The following is a 5,614-nucleotide window of genomic DNA, read 5'->3' as shown; positions in this document are numbered from 1 at the left end:
AAAATTAGCATCGAAAAATGCTACCTGGTCAGCCTGTTGGCCCAAACCACTTCGAGCTGGGTTTATTTGGCTTATGCTAGACCCCCCCAGAGCAACGGTAAGAGCACGCCCACCCGTCCAGCAGGAGCGGCGCTTTTGAACAGTACGATTCGCTTCACAAGTCGGGTTAAACCTTTCCATAGGGGTTCACCACCTTGATTCACAAAGTACTGAAATCAGTCATCCTAATCCGAGAATATCTCAGCAATCCAAGCCCGCAGAATAAATCGCCACAAGTGCTAGCCGCAATACGGCTCGAAGGACCATCTGTTTCCGTTCACCACGGGAATTGATTTACCCCTACTTGCTCAGATTTGCTAATGGTGCATTTAGATGAAACTTGTTTTGACACGTATTGTGATCCCATATTCGACGAGAAGTTGGCAATGTGACACAAATTGAGATTCAGAGAATTTACACACACCAGTACTACACGGTGGAATTCTCGGCATAAGAAGGTATGTACGATGCTTACAACGAAATTCATTTGACCTGAGAAGTTTGTCTACGTATGATCTTTATGCTGACAAAATGTTAAGTAGCTCTACCTTTAAAAAAATATTATTTTTTAATCATTTGGCATTTACACCTTAGCAAATTTCAACCCTACAGGCTTGCGAGTCATACAATTTTGACAATGAATAAGTAAAAATACGTTCATACTTTGTCCCAGTAATTATATATGGATGGCATCCCTGGTTCCCTTTAATGATTGTTTGAGGCCGTGATAAAGGAAGCTCGAACTATTGCTCGTATGCCCTGATTAGGGTTATAACCGGAGGCCTTAAGATAGGTCTAAGAAATTTAAGCCCATGTACTAGGTGCTCTCCATCTTTGAGAGCTATCAAGGTATTTTCACCTAGTGCTTGGGTCAGGAGTTCCATGTTTCCGTTCACCACTGGAATTCAATAAGTCAGGACCTTTCACCCCTGGCTGGTGGACGAAACATCGTGTCTCTTTTTGGTGCCGCGACCCGGGATCGAACCGGAGGCCTTAAGATAGGTCTAAGAAATTTAGGCCCATGTACTAGGTGCTCTCCATCTTTGAGAGCTATCAAGGTATTTTTACCTAGTGCTTGGGTCAGGAGTTCCATGTTTTCGTTCACCACGGGAATTCAATAAGTCAGGACCTTTCACCCCTGGTTGGTGGACGGAACACCTATTAAAAAGACCAAATAAAGAGTTACCTCCTGAGTTGTTTCCGCTCAGTTCTTTCCGATCCACCTATAAGTATGTACAGGATCTGGTAAACAAAGTATGGGACCTTTGGCAAAAGAATTATTTACCTACGATGCTAGCAAGAGCAAAGTGGCACGCACGAACACGTAACCTGGTGGTGGGGGATGTTGTGTTGGTAGTAGACCCCCAAGCCAAGAGAAGTGATTGGAAGGTGGGTACCGTGAAGGAGACGTATCCGGACCACTTGGGGAATGTGCGGAAGGTCTCGGTCAAAACCCGTGATGGGACATGTGTCCACCCTATTGTCAAGTTGTGTTTGCTTGAGGCTCAGGGGCGCCCTGAGAGTCCTGTCACGAGGGGCATGGAATTGAGCCATGGAGGGCTCAATGGCGGGGGAAGTGAAGGAGCGAAATCCAATAGGATTGGTCTCTCTGTGAATGATGTGCCAAGATCGAGCTAGTGCTCGTGAGAGGGGCCAGAGCAAAAAAACAGAGAAGAAAAAGTGGGGATATATTGAGATCAAGCCGGAAGGAGTGACGACCAACCGTAGCCAAGTTTTAAGGAATCCCAACCAAGACAAAGCCTGAGATACCCGCTGGTGGGTGACGTCGATTCATGTGATATTTAGGTATTATTTATTACAATTATTATTATGTTTTTTTAAACCTTCCAGATAAATAAAGCAAAAGAAGTTGATCAGGACCTTTGTTGGGATAAAGTCATCAATAGCCAAGCCAAGCGAAACAATTACAGTCCATGGAAACAATGGTATTAAATCTGGCAACAGATTGCAAAGTCCTGCTATTGTCAAAAGGATCAAATCACAATGTTTTAAAAGATGTTGTGGGAAAAAGTCCAGGATTTTGAATCTCTTCATTCTCTCAATACAACGTTCGACATGAATGCGCGCCAATGCACACCTATAACCCTCCTTATTCTGCCGTTGTGAAAATTGGAGACCACATTGCCTAAATGGGGGCATTACTTGAGTTCCACCGCATGATTGAATTCGAGTCTCAATTTGCGGAAAGGCCTGAAAAATAGTGTACTCTTTAATCTTTTACAACCATTACAAGCATAATACTTCTTTAACACTAACCTTATCAGCTAAAACGAGATCTCCTGCCTCAAGAAGATGTACAAGTCCACTCCTAACAGTTATTTCCGAATCCGTTGCTCTTCCTCCAAATGCTTTTGACAAAAATGTTATCTCTCCCGAAGGAGCACATCCAATCAGAAATTTCAAAGTAAACCGACTCTTGTAGCTTGAATAAGTTTGCACTCGAGCTCTTGTGGAGCCAGGCCTCTCGATCTTGACTTCTAACGCATCAACGATCACTCGTGTTCTTGGATAGTCCCTCTGAATCGAATTTGGCATTCTGGCATTGATAATACCTCTTTCAAACCAAATGATGAAGCCTTTGACACAATCATGAAGGGGAGTGAGGACCTCGTAAAACGTGTTGCTAACAACCACTTGCGAGACGTTGAAGAGGCCACTCATGACAATAAATGGAAGATTGAGCTTCAACTTCATTAAACATAAAAACAGTTTCGTTTCTCTGTTAAGCACTCTGGAACTTGTGAGGGACCGCCCTAATTTCTACATCAAAAAGCGATGAATGTCTCGAGAAACTCCTGTCATTGATTTGAATTGCTCCTCTTGAAGATTTTGAATAAAAGCTGGTTCTGTAGTCTCTTCTGTGTAAGTAAGAGTCTTAGCAGATCGCTTCTCCACCATAGCCTGTTCCTCAGTTTGGGTTCCCATATCGGTTTTAATTGGTTCAGCATGAGCATATGCCAAAACTACCTCGGTCATTTGAATAAATAATCGGTGGAGAATAATGTTTACCCATGTAGGATGAACTTTCGGGATTGTCGCTTTTACAAGCCCCATCAAAGTGAGCGGAACACATTCAAGCATCTAAAAGAGAAACGCTAATCGTAAAAACATATAAACGAAATGGCCATGGCTTTACGAACTCGCAAGGATTCGATTTTGATAAGGTAATGTTTTCCTAATCTCATTTATCCCATATGATCAGGGTGGGCAATTTTGAGAATTAGCTTGACTTTTGGACACCAAGTGGACAAAAGTGTCCAAAAGTGGACAAAAGTGTCCAAAAGTGGACAAAAGTGTCCAAAAGTGGACAAAAGTGTCCAAAAGTGGACAAAAGTGTCCAAACCTGGACAAAAGTGTCCAAAAGTGGACAAAAGTGTCCAAACCTGGACAAAAGTGGACAAAAGTGGGCAGAACGTGTCCAAAAGTGGGTTGACAAGCAAACATTTAAAAACCCTATACCATGTTATTTCTTTAACTAATCTAAATGTTAACCAGCAAATGGAATCAGTAATTGATGAAAATCTAAGCTTTCTTTAAATCCCTAAATATGAAGTAACAGTAGCAACTGGCCTTTGTAGAAAATAGGCACATCAATTTACTCACGTTTTTTATTTCCAAAATATATACTAAATTGGGTTTCTGAGAATCTCAATCAATTATCTTGATAAAATACACCTTTGAAATGTTAAAATAAATATCATTAATGTTTTGAATATTAAAACGACAATGCCGCATTACAATCTGGTGTAATGTGACATTGGTGACATTTGGTGGTTGGGTAATTCTAACTAAAATTAAGTCTTAAATTACAAAAACTTAGCACCTCTTTATCAAATATTCAATTCTAATTTTAGATTTGTAAGTAGTATGTGCACTTTTATTATTTTTATATATAAAAACTGCAATATATGCTTCTTTGAAAAAACGAATTGATTCTTCTCATTTTCTGACATCAAACGCATCTTAGAAAGCTAAAAAAGACTTACCTAACAAGTTTTAAAGTAACTTGCTTGCGGAAGAAAACCATAAACGTACAAAATGTATCATTCTTAAATTTCAGCAATTGGATAAGATGTTCAATTTTCAGTATTTGCTCTTTTTAAGAGGAAATCCATAATGACTCTTGATTTTAAACAACAATTTTGCTAGAAAAAAGTTAACAATGTTGAATAGATGAAGCTATTTAAGGAGAATATAAGATTTAGCTTTTCCAGTTTTTGAATACTTGGCACCTGCTGTATTATGACAGAGGGAGGCTTTGCTCCTTGCTTGCCGACTTAGTTGAGATAGTGCTGAGAACCTGTCTTTCAAATATCTTTTTGGGTCATGTTAGAGGCATATGGCAAAGGTTTTAAAGACTTATATTGCTTTGGGAAACATCAATGAATAATTTTTGAACCAAAAAATTGGGTTTCAATTAGAATTTGTTTTAGATTTGCAGTTTTAAAATTTCGTATTTTTGTCCACTTTTGTCCACTTTTGTCCATCCTCATTTTTGGACACTTTTGGCCACTTTTGACAGGGGTGGACAAAAGTGTCCAAAAATGAAATGCCCACCCTGCATATGATCCCTGGACCTTTTCTCCAAACAATGCAGATCATTTTAAATTTTTAATTAAATTACCTTCTAGTCCATTCATAGCTACGTTTTCAGGTGATGAAAAATGTATCTTTTTGGTCTTATTTTTTCCAGCCCGTGAGCACCCTGAATATAGTCACTCGGGAATCCTGACTGAAAGGGATCAGGAGCGACGGCGGTGATGGCGTACGATCGGTCTGCACTAACATACGCTGATACGCAGAAACGGGCGACGGGCTGTGTTAGCTTGAGGGAGAGCTCGCCACACAGCTGGTTGGGACCACGACAAGGGGAAATGCAGCGGGGTCGACCTAACGAGTTGAAAAGCAAGTGATGTGACCAGAAGCGACTCTGAACAAGGACCCAATCAGGTGTTTAAAGAGAGAAAGACGGGGTGGTTGAAGTAGAAAAGAGGAGAGTGAATTGGAATGAACATGCACGGATTTCTAGATATGTGGGCTGCAAATGGAAGGTAAAATTTCGCATTTCTTGAACTGTTCACCTTATTCCAAATGAGCATTTCATGCGACCACAAGATCTGGTTGAATAGATGAACTTAGCCAAATTTTATTATTTTTATGCTACCTAAGCTTTGGACAACACAACTTTGTGACGATCCACTTTAGAAGTAAATGATAAAAAACATGACCTTCCTTTTGATGACAAGATCTATATCCCTTTTTTGTTATTTTTAATTCGAAAAGTGGCTCAGAGCTGCTATGACCAAGAGCCGGCCAATTGGGCGGGAAGCTCATTTGCAGACATATTTCTAGAAGTCCGTGAATTATCTTACGAAGCTAGATAAGACGGTTTTTTATTGACGGGAAAGCAACAATGGAGCGACATTGAAGAATATATTTTTGTTTATTCTTGAGCCTCCATTTCTCAAACCTGTATTCTACAATGTTATGATTGCAGAACTTATTATGCATCCTGTATTTGGCGAATGGTTCAGAAAAAAACAAATATGTTTAT

The sequence above is a fragment of the Tigriopus californicus genome, chromosome 7 (genome assembly GCF_007210705.1).
Source record: "Tigriopus californicus strain San Diego chromosome 7, Tcal_SD_v2.1, whole genome shotgun sequence".
NCBI lineage: Eukaryota > Metazoa > Arthropoda > Copepoda > Harpacticoida > Harpacticidae > Tigriopus > Tigriopus californicus.
This window is presented reverse-complemented; position numbering follows the sequence as displayed.